A 17715-nucleotide genomic window follows, 5' to 3' on the forward strand; every position below is an offset into this window, starting at 1 on the left:
TTGCTGCTGAAGGTCACGAGGGCGTGCGCCCGTTGGTCGTGGATGTAACAGGCGCACAGCCACGCCCACGCGAGTGTCCAGGCGTGGTGCCAACCGCGACGTGAGTTCTAGAGAGGAGAGGAAGAAGCCACGCCACGGACGGAAGCACATGTCGATGCAGCAGAGGTTAATCATGGCATGCGGCCGTATGGGGGTTGCCGCAATGTCCGCAAAAATCTGGCGGACACGTGCGGGCTACCGCTTGAGCACGCGTACGTGTTTGCGGCAGGTGCGGACGCGCGGCGGCCAGCCGCCACTACCAGACACAGGGACTTTGCCGAGTGCCAGGGCAATCGGCGAAGCCCGAAAAATACTCGGCAAAACGTTTTTCGAGTGTAACACTCGGCATATGAAAAAAATTGCTGGCAAATACTGATTCGTCGAGTATTGTGTGTCGAGCACTCGGCAAACACTTCGCCGAGTGGCAAAAAAACACTCGGCAACCAATTTTTCAAAAAAATTAAAAAGAAACATCCGGCCGCCGCCACCACCACCAGCCGCCGGCACCACCACCGCCACCACACACTACACCACCGGCCGCCGCCACCACCACCGCCACCACACACTGCACCACCGGCCGCCGCCACCACCACCGCCACCACACACTGCACACACCGCCGCCGCCACGCCCCCCCTGCCGGATCCGGGGAAGAAGGGCGCCAGATCCGGTCGGGGAAGAAGGGGAGGGAGGGGCACCAGATCCGGCCGCCACGCCGCGCCCCCACCGGCCGCCATGACCCGCCGCCGCCTCGACCCGCCCCGTCACCACCCCGCACCAGATCCGGCTGGGGGAGGGAGAGGGGAGGGGAGGAGGTGCGTCGGGGAGGGAGGGAGAGGGGAGGGGAGGAGGGCCGGCCGCCGGCGGGGAGGGCAGGGAGAGGAGGGAGGGGGCAGGGAGGGGAGGTCGGAGGAGACGGGGGGCTCGGGGGGGGGGGGTGTTTCCGGAGTGGAGCTCGGGGGCTAGTGGCCTGGTGGGGTGTGGAGGAAAGGGGGCGCGTGCGGTGGGGTTAATTACGTAGGATTTTTTCAGGTGTGCCGAGTGTCCCCGACTGGAGCACTCAGCAAAGTTTTTTTCATTTTTTCAGGAGAAAAAACTTGTTGCCGAGTGTAAAAAATAAAACACTTGGCAAACCTTTTGTTTGCCGAGTGCTAAAAATAAAACACTTGGCAAAGCCTTGATTTACCGAGTGTCATTACTTCGCCGAGTGCTTTTCGCGAAACACTCGGCAAAGTGCTCTTTGCCGAGTGCCCGAAGGAATACACTCAGCAAATTAGAGATTTCCCGTAGTGCGCAACCCACCTCGCCTGTATCCCTACCCAGTGCTAAGCGATTACATTACGGCGACGGTCCCTCCCAACTCAGCTCGTCGGCTCCTGGCTGCCGTGAACACAACGGCACAGCGATTCCCTAAGTGAGCATCAGTTCTGGCTGGATAGCTATATCTTTCGAATATCCAACCAAAACTAATCTTTCGAATTAAAAGTACGACTCTTTATTCCCGAGTTACTCACCTGGAAAGAGCCGCCATGCACACGCATGCACGTGGTCCCTTTAGTCATGGCTGGTATTACCAATCGAGACTAAAGATTTTTTTTTCTTTTTACCCTAAATTCTTTTTCATATTAATGCTAATTGTTGGTTATATATATACACACATACATCCTTAGCGTACACTACTTACACGTATATGCTCGTATTGTATGAATGTGGTATATATAGTAGTTTATACACATCAAATTAGTATTTGTACAATTACTATATATACAATAATTTATCCTCGTAATTCTTAGGATCCTACCATCATGGTGCTGCTCGGTGCGGCTATTGAATGTCCATCGTAATAAAATTCTCCATTGGGATTTATCACCACGTCCACCGGAAATGTTATGAGAGCTTCTTGGATTGCCAAAAATCTCTCCTTCTCCAAGAGTTCATATTATCTCCAATATGCATCATCTGTAATTTGAAAATATGTGAATGTTACACCAAGGAGCTAGAAAACGATTAATTATTAATAAGTTTATTTTACATACAGTTATATTGTCCGACATCATGTTATCCCTTATGAAATGGTACATGTGTTTATAGGTGTAGTATCCACATAAATTATTCCCTTGTTCCTGTCTCAAGCACTTTAGTGAAAAAACAAGTTATGGAATATCCATGTTATAGAATGTACAAATTGTGCAAACTTCATACATATCGGGAACGTTGTACTGAATGAAAGTTTTTCTTTGAAATCACCACGGTGATGCTTACGGAATTGTTTTCATGCGTTGTGAATTAAAATAATGAATCATACAATGTTAGGTGAAAATTTAGGAATCAAACTTTTGCATGGAGATAAAGGTCCATGAAGGACCGGGACAGACGACCAGAGGGAGGGTGAATGGGAGCCGATTGAAACTTCCTCAATGAACCTCGACTAAAGTCACAAACCTCTCTTTTAGCAATATCAAGTCCCCTTAGCTATGCAGGAGCTAATGGACCTAGGAATGATGCTAGGAACCAAATTTGAGACTAGCGAAAGTAAGAAAGAACCCAAACAAGTGTCGGAAGAAGTAATTCGAAAACCAACATAAAAGTACGGAAAACTCCATAAAACTCTTAGGAAAATTCCGCAACTTCCAGAGAATCCGCACAAACCTTCGGAGAATCTGCCCTTACGGAATTTTCTGAAAAATCCTTCGGAATATTCAGCACCTACGGATTTTTCCGAAAAACCTTCAGAATATTCCGCACCTCCGAAAATTTGATGAATATTTTTTGAAATATTCCGCAGGTCAAAAACAGCCTTTGTAAGGAAGTTGGAAAAATTCAAAACTCAATCAAACGACCTCCAAAAATCATGAAATTTGAACAGACTCACAATAACATACCAAAGCTATTCCCAAAGGCTCAATTCAAAAAGCCTAAGAATTGGTCACAAGATTCAAAAGTTTTGGAGAAGGGCACAAAGAGCTCAAAAACACTCGATGACCTCAAACTTGAAAATGAGTCAAACAGGGTTCAAATCCAAAGAGATCATAGTCATAGCTGCACATACATGTGGGGAATCTTTGCCCAAAAGATCAAGATTTCACCCTCGATTTTGCGTTGTCCAAGAACATAAGAAAGGGGATTTCTCAAAATCCAAGGTGCTCGTGCATGCATTTGCTAGGGGATCATCCTAGATGTTCTTGCACATGTCCTAGCACAAATTTGCTCCAAGAAAAACACCCCAAATCGCTGCCAAACGTGAGATCCAAAAACTCACCCCAAAATGCTCCGAAAATAGGGGAAAAAAATAAATTTTAGATCTTGAGAAGGAGAAGCAATTGAGCACAAAATTGATATTTGGATTACTCCATCATATCAGATTACAAGCCACTCCTAAACACAATCCAAGCTAGGATGGCAGAAAGATCAACACAAAGATCCCTCCTCTCTCCCTCTACCAAAGGCTCTCACAAACAAATACGAATCCGACCACCAAAACAACCAAAAGGATAGCTGCCCCAACCAGCCATCTCTCATATTTATAGACACTCTATTTCCCAAGTTGCCCTTACATGAAGCATACAACTCCAAACCTCCTAGGGGTAAAACTGTCCAACTTTTTCTTCGTTCATCGGACGGACCTGGCGTCTTCACGACTTAGCTTCATCTCGATGCAAGCTTCTCAATGGTGCCACGCATCCTCCGACTCGACGCCGTCCAGCCGCACCAGACTCATCCCCCGGTTTTGAAGCCAAACCGGTCAAACCCTCTTGCACACCCTACAGACGTGACTCATCCTCGGTTTTGAGGCCAAACCGGTCAAACCCTCTTGCACACCTCGTAAGGCATGACTCACTCCTGATTTTGAGGTCAAACCGGTCAAACCGTCTTGCACGCCGCACACAACGTGACTCACTGATGTCGGCGCGTGTTCGACCTCTGCCAAGCCTTCGACGCCTCCAAGTCTTTCGCTCACGGCTCCCGGGCCGCCTACTCGACTCGCATCCATCCTGCTTGACTCGACCGACGCTGTCTCCATCACCGTCTGTGTAATCTTGCTTTTCCGTGCACTATGTGGATCGCCCATGACTCCGCCCGGACTTCTCGGGTCCCTCGGTCCAAGCCTACTCATGTCCACCCTTCACAGCCCTAGTACATTGGCATGAACCTTTCGCTTGATCTTCACCTCATGCTGTTGACCGCCATGTCGCATCCTACACCTGCACATCCCAAGCCAAGACACACAAACACAGCATATAGTTTACACAAACACCACAACACAACGCACACAACAACACATCCGATTAGCCATTAGCATAATCATGCACATATGAAATATGGACCCAACCGGTAAAGGCTCAAATCATCTAGTCAATCACTCATCACAAATAGACCAAGGCACATCTCAACTTGGTATCTCAGTCCAGAATTATTACAAGTTAAGCATGTCTTGGTACTCGTCCTTTGGTTTCCTCAACGAATCAAACACAATAACGTTGCTTTGATCAATCATAATTATAAGGAGAATCCAGTGGAAACTACGTACATAAATGTTCATATTAGAACTAACTAACATTAATTAGGTAAGGCAAAGGAAAACGAAAATAGACAGTACCCACACTTACTTAAAGTTGTAAGGCAGTAGTATGTATTGCTTGTAATTCTATTGCTCCAAGAATTTGTATATTCGGTCTAATGTATCCTTTGGGTGATGCCAAATGTGATCTTGGCTAACAAGCGCTGGATCCATAAAGCCAACATTGAAGTATGATTCTTGGCAGCACCTTTGAATTTGCATCCTATATAAAATGAAAGACAAAGTTAGTAGGGCGACACACACACATAAAATAATAATCTGAGCCAAAATTAACATCTAATAAACATACACTTACAAAACCCAGGCACTGATGAGAGAGACAGCAAGGGCATCTTGATGGTACATTTTGTAAATATCCTTTGAATTCCAACCACAACAGTTTCTCACCTTCACCAAAAAAATCAATCGGTTTAACAAGATCTTGGCAACGCCTGCCCTTTGGAGTTCTACTCCGATGAGACAGTATGTTTTGCCCACTTCATCGAGCGAGGCCTTACATTGCCTTCTTCAGATTTCTTCTGAGGTTTATTGCATTATTATAAATTGGAGTTGGTGCATCTGAACCCCAATGGGATACTCTATACTGCAATCTTTGCTGATTTATGCGAAGGCTTTATGGGGATCATATCGCACTTTCAATTGTTTTGGAAATTTTTCCATGTGAAGCCTCAACCTTCAAAAGATCATACCCTCATGGTTGGAGGCGCCAGGATCCAGATGTGGGAGATAATGAGTAGCTAGTATCTGAATTACGAGTTGATAGGCTCCAATGCCGGGTAGAAGGAGAGAAGTGGTGCTACATTGGCAACCATGATCTGACACTACCCAAGCTGATAGGGCTTCACCCCTCATGGAGAAACCGCTGGCTTGATGAGCCAAAGCATTGTGATTGCCTGCATGCACCCGAGCTGGTGAAGCGAATAGCAGATTTGAAGGAACAAGGTCTAACCGGTCTTGGCATTGCATTTAGCTTTATGAAGCGATGGATTCAACCGCTGCAACAATGCTGTCACTTAGGCTATCAGTACACCGACCTTGATGATCCTTCCAGATTCTCTCCTGATGAAATCAGCATGGATGAAATCATGGTTAGGCTCAAGCGAATGTTCAAGAACGTGAGCGAGATCCCAACTATTGTGCAACAATTCAGTGCCTCACACTCGCCGAAGCCTAGAAGTACCCATGGCCTCAGCCCCTAAGTACTTATTTCAAATGTACTTGTCAACTGACTTGTGTCATTTTGCAGGAAGATGTTGCTTTGTACTTCTCTGTTCCTCCTCCTCCTGGATCCGAAGAATTCTATGAAACTACTCCTCTTGTGTTTACACGGGAAGGCATGATAGGTGAGGACCAGGAGGAAGAAGTAGTCGAGTCCTCCAACGGCACTAGTTCTGATGCCATAGAGAACTATGAAGTCGAGGCCCGACCATCTGCGAAGTCAGGGTCTTCCTCTGTAGCGAAGAAACGCTAGGCTACAAATGAGCTTGAAGCCACGATCCCTCCACTTCCGAAGAAGAAACGAACCATTGTAGCAAAACGAGATGTGAAGAAATCCATTGTTGCGGATAATGTTCCCCCCAAGGTAATTACCTATGAGGAAGGACAAGGTTCTGAGTATCATATAGGTGTCTCCAATTTTACCACCATGTCTAATTAAGATGATATTAGTGGTTTGTAGGTACACGATGAGGCGATCACCGAGGAGTTGATCGAGATCGAGGATGATCTAGATGTAAGTGTTTTATACCCAGCAACCTACTGAGAGGTATCTGGAGGTAGTAGATTGGTTGGTGGGGATCATCGAATCTGGAACTCGAAGGTAAAAGCGAGGACCAAGACAAATTTATACAGGTTTAGGCCGCCAAAGTAGCGTAATACCCTGCATCCTATTTTGGGGTGTTGTATATTGCGCCCTGCACTTGGGTGTTATCTGGTATTGAGGATTTGATCCTCTGTTGTGGTTCTATGAGGTCTTAGCCTACCGATCTAGGGACCCCTACCCTCCTTTATATACTCCAGGGGGTGGGATTACTAGTCAGTTACACAGAGGAGTCCTAGTAGGATACAGGGTTTGAGACCTAGTAGGATTATAGGGGAATCCTAGTAGGAGTCCACCTTCTTTCTTCCTTTCGGGTATTGGGATCTATCCCCGACAAGCCCCTGAGTGCTTCATAGTCGAATGTAGCAGTCTTCGAGTACGTTTTAGATCCTCACCGAGTAGTATTAGTGCTCCTCGAGTGTTTTGTCTAGCTGAATCTTCAAAGTTCTTCAAAGTTGCCATGAGGCTATGGTGTGCTCAAGCCCTGATAGTCTTGATTTTGTAATCTTCATCTTCAGATTGTGATATGGAGAGCGGCGAAAGTCGAACTACATATGGAGTAGCCCCCGAGCCTTAGGTTGAATTGAAGAATCAGGTTGAGGGTTAATAAAATCTTGAATGTTCTTCTTTCATCTTGAAAAAATCAACTGTTGGGTGTAGCTTATCAGCCTCCGAGCCTTGGAATGATTAAAAAAAATCAATTTGAGGGTCTTTAGTCTTCACGCCAGTCGTCTTTTGAGTAGTTTTGCAGCGTCCATCCCCCGAGCTTATGCGCCAGTTGAGCCGTAGAAGCCATGTTGAGTAGTTATTTGGTACTTAGCCCCTGAGCTTGGAAGCTAGGTTAGCCATTGGAGATATTCCGAGTAGTAATTCACGCTTAGCCCTCGAGCCTGGGAGCTAGCGGAGCCATTGGAGGTACGCTGAGCGTCCTGGATATTCATCACCGAAGCTTGACCAGCAAAAAGACATGCATACATTATGTAGCATATTTGTAGAATTTGGAACTACTGAAATTTATTCAGTGATGAATATAATGTAAATGTTGTGTGTCATGCTTTTGTTTCGACCATATTTTGCCGAGTAGTTAGCCTATTACGTTTAGGCCCTCAATCCCTGTTTAGCCATTGCCACTGCGTGTGAGATCTTTGTCTTGTGTATGCATACTGCCACTGCTGCTACGGAGATCTTTGTCTCACGTCCTAGCATTTAGGCATGATAGAAGATCTGAGGCTTTCACGAATTGAGACGTGTTATGCTCAAGTACATTAACAACTGTTAAGAGAAGACATTTAAAATAAGTAGTTGGCATTGTGACAAAAAGACTACGCGATTGCACGTAAAGTAGTCATTGAGACTTTTCTACCTTTTTGGGGAGGAGAACGCATGTTGCTGTGCATAGGATTTGTGCCTCCTGAGAGTGTAGCCACTGCGAGCCTCCAGTGCTTAGTGCACCAACCCCGTGGCTGTAGCCTCCGAAATTCGATGTACCAAGCTTGTTGGCGGAACTTCCAAAACTCAGTGCATAAAACCCATTGCTATAGCCTCCGTAATTCGATGTACCAAACCCATGGCTGTCGGTTAACATGCCCCAGGAATAATCAGCAACGCGTAGCTCTGGAGGGTTATTTCTGTCAAGAGGCGTCCACAAACAAGTACTCGGCGTGTTGCCCTACATGCAAAAAACAAGCCAGACAAATTACATAAAATAATTAAAACTGTGACTTAGCTTGATTCATGGACGATTGTCGATGAAACTGTGTCGATTGTTGATGAAGCCAACCAATCGGAGTCGATTCTGACTAGTTGTTGATCATGTGGAACCCGCCCTCGACTAGTTTTCTAGTCGAGATGAGTAGTCAAAGTAGTTGTCGGAGACTTGATGTGGTAGGACGTCGGGTACTAGTGCTCACGTACATCTTCTATGTACATTAGGCTATGATTTTGAGGTCTTGTGGTAGCCTTCCATGTACGTGTAGCACAAATCCCTCAAAATTGTTTTTCATGGAGAGTAGTCGGAGCTGATTATTTGCCTCAATCTGCGTGATTGTAATAGATCTTTGTCATCTTGAGAATTATGGCGTGGGTCCCTCGGTCTGCCTGATCTACCAAATTGAATCGGATTTGCCTCTGCCTTGATCGACGAGCCGTATGCAGCAGCCTACGGCGGAAACTGACTTAGTCTTCGACTAGAACATAGAGTGCATCGATTCTGTCTCAGCATAGATTTGTCTGCTCAGAACTCCAACTGGGTGACTTAGCTTCTTGTCGAGTAGATTGATCTTGATGAGGTCCTTCAAGCTCACCCGATGATCTCGATAATGTCCCCTACCTGGCATGCCATATGTTAGTATTTTATACCCAACAACCTACCAAGGGGTATTCGGAGGTAGTAGATTGGTTGGTGGGCGATCATCGGACCTAAAACTTGAAGGTAAAAGCGAGGACACAAGACACAGATTTATACAGGTTCGGGCCGCCAGAGTAGCATAATACCCTACGTCCTATTTTGGGGTGTTGTATATTGCGCCCTGTGCTTGGGTGTTGTTTGGTATTGAGGATTTGGTCCTCTGTCGTGGTTCTATGAGGTCTTGGCCTACCGATCTAGGGACCCCTGCCCTCCTTTATATACTCCAGGAGGCAGGATTACTAGTCGGTTACAAGGAGAAATCCTACTAGGATTGCAAGGTATGAGTCCTAGTAGGATTATAGGAAATCCTAGTATGAGTCTGTCTTCTTCCTTCCTTGCGAGTACTGGGGATCTATCCTCAACACTAGAGCCTCAAGATGTCGTTCAGGTTGATCCCTAGGTGGTGAACCCTACTGGCACAAATACAACTCAAGTAGTGGAGGCAAAGCTCAAGGTTGGCTAAGATCCCATTGTGGATGTGCAGGCCGCACCGAAAGCATCGTCTGCATTTGTCAAGCCACCCTACGACTGTTTGTTGAACCCACCCTATGACTGAGGAGGTCTTCAATGTAATATTTATTCACCTTTCGAGTACTAATTGTAACTCAAAATTGATTTGTTGTGTTGCTATTGCTTTGTCTTATGCAGGAAATCCTCTGATATGGAATTGTCGGGGCCTAAAAAATCAAGTACTGATGGCCTTGGCTCCTCAGCAAAAGATCTTGCCCTGGCACCGCCAACCATCACCCCTCAAGAGGAACCTGAAGGGACAACGACTACTCCGAGTGCTGTAGCCAATGTGGCTGCATTGATGCTCAAGGTAGTCGAGTCAATAGCTGGTGTAGAAGTGCCAGCCCCCGAGCCATTGCCCAAGGTCCCAGTAACTATTCCTGGTGTCGTGGCCTCTCCTGTAGCCCCTGAGCTAGTTGTAGAGATTGAAACGGCATGAGCTCTGGAAGCCATAGTGACAGAAGTTGCAGTGGCTGGGCAATCGAGTAGTCATGCCCTTGTGCTGCAAGGAGAATTCCATGCAGAATCTTGAGCCAATAAGAATATTCATCTGGAGGACATCCAATTGATCGATGACACATTACTGAACCCTAAGATTGTGTCACTGATGATGGAGTCGCATCGTCGCCTGGGCAACTATATGCAGGTATAGCCTCCTGCCTTTGTCTGGTTGGAGATAATTATGAAATTTGTACTCAAGAATTGTCACATGGATTGATTTTTGTGCTGTAGGACAACATTGAGCGCTCCCGCCGCAAGTCACAGATTCTTGAAGGGTATGGTGATATAGTACTGTGCAGAGGCGTTGGAGGTGGAGCTTGCCAAAGTAAAAGAGTACTCCTCGTAGTTACTTATGAAGTTTTATGGGATGACCGCTGAGTACCGCAATTGCATTCAGGAGCTCACGGAACAAAAGGATCACCTTGTTGGGCGGAAGAGGTCCTTGAGCCAAAAAGTCAAAGGTAATCCACTGCTCTTGTGACTTGTGTCTTTTGATTCTGCTCTGTAATCTCTAACCCTTGTGGTGCATCCATGTATAGCTTTGAAAAATTCCAAGAAGGATCTCGAGGCATAGGTCACGGATTGGAAGAATTCTAATTACCGTGTGACCGACCAGCATGATAAGCTTGTACTTCACGCCGAGAAGCTGGAGCATCACCTTAAGAAGGAGAAAAAATTGCACAAAGATGGTGAGGCTAACCTTCTTTAAGCTATGGAGACTTTGAAGAGCCATGAGGCAGAGACATAGAATGCTTCCTTTGCTCTAAAGCAAATCTGTGAAGCCGTCCTGCCCATTGCGGACATGATAGAGCCTCAAGTTGAAGGCGTGGAGCTGCGTCCTTTGGTAGAAATACTCAAGGGTGTGCCACACAAACTGTCTAGCTACATCCATAAGATGGCCAAGTGGATCTCCCAACAAGTGTTGAGCTTCATGAAGTCATTCTACTCAAAAGCCAATTGGGCACCCGTTGCTGAGGGCGTGGCGGGCGACTACACTGATGAAGCCCTTCAATAGTATATTCAGGAAATGGCCCCAATTTCTGGAGAAGTAGCCAATCATCTGGTCCTTGAGTAGTTCTGTATCAAAGCAAACATTAGTTCTGTATTATAAACATGATATGAATGCTTTGTAATGTAAATATTTCTAAGTCTTGGCGCAATCTTTGTTGCTTCTGACTTGTTGTCTTTAGTGTATCTCACAATCTTCCGTGATATTTGCTTGTACGATAGATGAGTGTCTTTACACAAGGCTTCTTTGATGAGCCTCATCAGGCACTTGTTGTGAGTACTCTTGTTATGTGTTCCTTTGTTGCGGTGCACGAGTACTCAAGCTACCTGTAGACTTCTTTAATAGAGGTTTCTTCAAGATTTCGATGACTAGAGACTATCTTTACAACTTCTCTGAGTTGTGTGGATGTTACGCTTTGAAAAGCCTGGGATTGTAGATTTTTTATTACAAGCCGCGACTAAACAGATTTGTCTGGTGGATAGTCTCTCAGGTAGTTAATTAACTCCGGAGGTACTGATGGCTTCTTTTTTTGTAAGCCGTTGAGGGATAGATGTGTCCAATGAGTTAACTAACTCATGAAGTTTACTGTAGACTTGACTTGCTTTGCAAGCCACAATTGGACAATTTTGTCCAGTGAGTTGAATAACTCAAAAATTGTGCAGACTTGTTATTACAAGCCATATTTGGGCAACTTTTGCCCAGAGAGCTGAATAGCTCATTGGAATTGTGCCGACTTGTTATTACAAGCTGCTATTTGGGCGATTTTGTCCAGGGAGCTGAATAGCTCATTTAGGATTATTGTGAACTTGCTTTTGCAAGACGCGATAAGTAGTTGGATTACGACAAGAATGTGAGTATTTTGTTGAGTTGTAACTCTACAACTAGGACCAATAGCCGATTTACATGAATATGCAAATCAAAATTAGGGATAAAAAGTTGCTCGATGTTCCATGAGTTATCGAATTCTTCACTAGAGAGATGTTGGAGCCTATATGACCCAGGTCCAGTGTCCTTGGAGACGATGAATGGTCCCTCCCATGGTGAGTTTAGATTGTGCAGCCCCTTGGTGTCTTGGATACGCTTGAGGACCATCGCCTATATTGAATGAACGTTCTTTGACGTTTTGATCATGATAGCAGAGGATTCATTGAAGGTACCTTGCAGAATGGACGAGTCCTGCATAGCGAGCTTCTTTGAGGCTGTATAAGTCTAGACGCGTTGTTTCTTCTGCTGCATCTTCCTTGTACTGCTCTACTATTGGAGATTTCCACATGACGTCGGCAGGTAGGATATCTTTGGATCCGTTGACCAGGAAGTAGGGCGATTGTCCAGTAGGCTTGCACGGTTGGGTACGTAGCCCCCAGAGGATATTGGGTAGTTTTTTGAGCCACTTGCCTCCTTTCGTGTTTTCGATATCATGTAGCCTTTTCTTGAGAGCTTCCAGTACCAACCCATTGGTGCACTCAACCTGGCCATTGGCCCATGGATGAGCTACAGAGACATACCGGACATGGATCCCACTATTTTCGCCGTATTCCTAGAACTCGTGATTGTTGAAGTTGGAGCCCAGGTCTGTGATAATGCGATTGGGGAAGCCGTATGGACAATTTCATCGAGGAAGTCGAGTGCTCTGTCTGACTTTGGGAAGGTTGCTGGCTTCACCTTGATCCACTTGGTAAACTTGTCAATTGCCACCAGTATTTGGTTGAATCCTCCTTGCGTCATGGGCAGTGGGTCAATCATGTTGAGCCCCCAACATGCAAAGGGCTAAGAGGGTGGTATGGCGATCAGCTTCTAGGCAGGGATGTGCTGTTGATTGATGAAGAATTGGCACCCTTGGCATCAGGGGACTAGTTCCTCAGCGTCAGCGAGACCTGTAGGCCAATAGAACCCTGATCTGAAAGCTTTACCACGATTGTGCTTGAAGAGGCGTGGTTGCTGCAAATGCCTTTGTGGACCTTTTCCAGTATGTCCTTGCCGTGAGACGGACTTCATGAGTACTCTTGACGATGCACCTCTTCTAAAAATCCTATCTCCACTAGAACATAGTGTCGGGGATAGATCCCTATTACCCGCAAGGAAGGAAGAAGACAGACTCCTACTAGGATTCCTCTATAATGTTACTAGGACTCATACAATGTAATCTTACTAGGATGACTCCTTATAACCAACTAGTAATCCCGCCCCCTGGAGTATACAAAGGAGGGCAGGGGTCCCTACATCGGTAGACCAAGACCTCATAGAACTACAATAGAGGATCAAATCCCTAACACCAAACAACATCCAAGCGCAGGGCGCAATATACAACATCCCAAATAGGACGTAGGGTGTTACACTACTCTGGTGGCCCAAACCTGTATAAATTCATGTCTTGTATCCTCACTTTTACCTTCGAGTTCTAGGTCTAATGATTCCCTGCCAACCAATCTACTACCTTAGGATACGCCTTGGTAGGTTTTCGAGTATAAAACACCAACATTTGATGCGCCAGGTAGAGGTGATCGTCAAGATCATCACGCGGGCTTGAAGGACCTCATCATCAAGATCAATCTACTCTACAAGACAAGAACACTATTCTCCCATCCTGTCAACGACTCGGTGTGCAACTACATCAGAGTCTAAGGTGAAGTCGCCAGATAGCCTAATTCTGAGCTAGCATTTGTTCTCACCAAATTGGAATTCGAAATGGAGTGCATAGTGGAGCAATTCACCTGCCGCTGATCATCTCCAAGCATTAGGATTTAGATGGAATAGAATTGGACGGCGTCAAGACGAAATACTGCAGGGAATCAATTTCCATAGCCGAGTCCAAAGTGGAGACTAGCTTTGTTGATCAGAAATGGAAAAGCACACCAAGCATCAAAATAAAGAAACAGTTGCCGCTATTCCCTCTGGTGTTGGAAATCAATGGTGTATTTAGCTATGCGCACACCAAAAAAGCTACCAGAATGACTTCAACTTGCGTGGCAACACCAACAAATCTCTGACAATGCGATCGACTACTTCTGCAAGAGCAAGACCTCTACGCTGGCTCGCTAACGACTACTTCAACTACTCGTCTCGGCTAGAAAACTAGTTGAGGGCATACCTCATACCGTCAAAAACTAGTCGGAATTAACTCCGACTAGTCAGCTTCATCAACAAACGTCGTGGCTTCATTGAAGATCGTCCATGAATCAAGCTAAGTAACTTTTTTAATAATTATTTTTCTTAGTGTTGTTTTTAGCATAGTTGGTGAATGCACCAACTACTTATTTGTGTATGCCTCTCAACGGAAATTATGTCCAGAGCTATACTTTTCCAATTATTCCTAAGGCATGTTAACTGACAGCCATGGGTTTGGTACACAGAATTATGGAGGCTATAGCCACAGGTTTTGTGCACTGAGTTCCAGAAGCTCCGCCAATAGGCTTGGTACATTGAATTTCGGAGGCTACGGCCACGGTTTGGTGCACTGAGTGCTGGAGGCTCGCAGCGGCTACACCCTAAGGAGGCACAAATCCTATGCGTGGCAACACGTGCTCTCCTCACCAAAAAGGCAGAAAAGTCTCAATGACTGTAGGGGATAGATCCCAGTACCCGCAAGGAAGGAAGAAGACAGACTCCTACTAGGATTCCTCTCTAATCCTACTAAAACTCATATCCTGTAATCCTACTAGGTCTGCTCCTTGTAAGCGACTAGTAATCCCACCCCCTGGAGTATATAAAGGAGGGCAGGGGTCCCTAGATCGGTAGGTGAAGACCTCATAGAGAACCACAACAGAGGACCAAATCCTCAACACCAAACAACACCCAAGCGCAGGACGCAATATACAACGCCCTAAACAGGATGTAGGGTATTACGCTAATCTAGTGGCTTGAACCAGTATAAATTCGTGTCTTGTGTCCTCGCTTTTACCTTCGAGTTCTAGGTCCGGTGATCCCCCTCCAACTTACTACCTCAAGATAACCCTCGTTAGGTTGCCAGGTGTCGGTGTTTTAGACCAGCAACCCGCCTAGGAGGTACCCTAGGTGGTCTTTTGTGCGGTGGGTGTCGTCGAGAATCAAGGAGTCGATGGTGATGCAAGGAACACGATTTAGAAAGGTTCGGGCCGCTAGATCACGTAATACCCTATGTCCTGTGTGTTGATTGTATTGAACTTCTTGATGAGTTGTCTGGAGGGGGTCCCTGCCCACCCTTATATGCTTGGGGGAGCAGGGTTTCAGGGTAGAGTCCTAGTCGGGTACGGTTACAGAGTCCTACCCCAGCTAGACAGAGTAGTTTCCTTACGTATTCCAACTAGTCTTTAGGAGTCCGAGTGGGCCACGCTTCCCTGCCGCGTAGCCCTTAAGTCCTGATCATGTCCGAGTATACCCTTGAGTGGGCCGTACAGGGCCTACTCGTGGGACCGGGGATGTATGCCCGACAAGCCCCCGAGTACTTTGTAGTCGAGTGGAATAGTTCCGATTACTCAGAAGTCATCATCCGAGTAACTCCTGACGCTTTTTGAGTGCTTCTCGCCGTGATGTCTTTGAGTACCCGAGTACTGTCACGTGGTTGGAAGGTACTCTTTGCTTTGTCTGTCGTTGCTTTGAGTTACTTTTGTCTTGGAAAAAGTTGCCTTAGGTTGTATCGAAGAATCAGGCTGAGGGTCAATCCTGTGTCTTTGCTTTTGGCTTTAGTAGTCTTTAGAAAAAAGAAAACTTTATCCAGCGGATACGGTATCTGCAGCCCCCAAGCACTTAGGCGATTATTTGTAGTCGATGAAGTGGTTAACCCTTTGGTTAGAGTATCCATTGGAACTTATGGTGGTGAATCTGATTTATATCTGACCGTTGCTTGATTGATGCTTGGAATCTGGAGGTGATAGAGATGTAACAGGGTGGGCCCAGTGTTAATTGGGGTTATGTTGCGTTTTTAGAAGATCTGTTTTCTGCCTCTTTCCTGTTCATCTTTGAGCTGCCACTCTTCCCTGCGCCGCTGCCGCCATTGTTGCTTTTTCCTCGCCCTTGAGTGAGATTTGCTACCGATTCTTTCCCCCTCTACTTTTCCCGAGACTGACTGATGCGCGTCAAGAAGATGGGGAAGAAACCGGAGAAAATCCAAGTAGAAGACGCAACTGCTAGTAAGGTGAGATCTAAATCCAAGAGTGGGAAAGAGCTCGTGCTGCCGGCGCCAAAGTGTGATCCGACAAACCAGATTGCGCCGCCACCGCCTGGGATCACATGGTAGCATTCTGTGATGAGGGAACCAGCGGTCCAGGTTTTGGTTGATGCTAAGCTTCTTCAATCAAAGCTTGAACTCGAGTGGAGGCCTACTTTTGGAAATGCGTAGCAATTTGAGGAGCATCCGAAGGAGATGGTCATGCTTGCACACTTCGTCAAGAGAGGGCTGGCAGTGCCCACTTCCGACTTCTTTAGAGGTATTCTCGGGTACTACAATCTTCAGTTAGTTCACTTGAACCCCAATAGCATGCTCCATATGGCTATCTTTGTACACTTGTGTGAAGTGTACCTGGGTGTCCCTCCTAGTCTTGATCTTTTTAGAAAGTTGTTTCGCTGTAAGCCGCAGCCCAGTGCAACTAGGACGGAGGTCTTTGGAGGGGCTGGGTTTTAGCTGAGGAACTCAAGTGCTTATCTCAAGTATGACTTGCCTGATTCTCATGTTGACTGGAAAAAAAGATGGTTTTATGTTGGGAATCATGATCCTGTCTTGCCAGTGGTGACTGGTCACGCTCTCAAGCAGGCGGAAAATTGGGTGAGCGAGCCTGAGGACACTCCACAAATTACTGACCTGCTGACTCAAATTGCCGAGTTGAGGTCATTGGGCTTGACTAGCATAAATGTGGCCGCCAGTTTTCTCAAGTGGAGGATTCAGCCTTTGCAACAACGAGCTCGCTCAGGCTCGGAGTACTCAGGTTTTGATGATTCGTCGCGGATGTCCCCTAACGACATATCTGATGATGATGTGGAAGCATTGTTGGGGAAGTTTTTTAAGAACTATCGAGGGGTTCCAGTGCTTCCAGGCATTGTTCGTTAGTTTGATAGTTGGTATGGACCAACAGAGGTATGTTCTTTTGCTTGACTTGTGTGTTTTGAGGTATGGTAATATCTTCGAGTAACAATTGTTTTGTTTGTAGTCCCGAGTGATTTTTGGCTTCATGCCGCAACCTGATGGCGGGGAGATTGTCGTGGTTGACTCTGGTGATGAGCCTTCTCCTCCTGCTAAGAAAAGGCGAGTAGTTCGAAAGAAGGCTGTTGTGCAGCCTACTTCCTCATCAAGTTTGACCCTTGAGGGGTCACAGACTACCAAGGTACGTAGTCGTGTATTTAGATGATTTTTATGAAATTGTCTTTGCGGAATGCTGATGATTTTAGTCGGTTAGGAAGGTCGACGACTTGACCATGGGTGCTGATGAGGCTACTTCTATTGTGGTAGTCGCGATTGCTAGGGATGTCGTTGTCAGTGTCGCTGCTGTTGAAGAGTTGCCTGTGGGGGTGCCGCTCGTGAACTCGGGAACAACAGCCTCCGAGACTGTAGCCCCGGTACCGGCAATCCCCAAGTTGGTAGCCCCCGAGCAGGTCACTAGGGGTGCCTCTTCTGAGGTGACTGATGTCGCGAAGTCACCGATGGTTGTTGCTAGTGCCTTGTTGTTCGATGTTATCGCCAGCGGTGAGTACTCTTGATTACTTGGTAATCTGAAACTTCGCAGTCTCATCCTTGATTTTTCTAGGACTTGGCAAGAAGGAAGAGGTTGTACTTCCGACGGCCCTCGTGGTGCCAAGTACTCAACCGGCAATTACTGAGAAAAAATGTGTGCGATTGCCGCCACGGTCATCTCCGCGAGTTTTTTTTATGTGATCTTTCTTTTGA

Source organism: Setaria viridis, chromosome 8 (assembly GCF_005286985.2).
Source record: "Setaria viridis chromosome 8, Setaria_viridis_v4.0, whole genome shotgun sequence".
Classification (NCBI taxonomy): domain Eukaryota; kingdom Viridiplantae; phylum Streptophyta; class Magnoliopsida; order Poales; family Poaceae; genus Setaria; species Setaria viridis.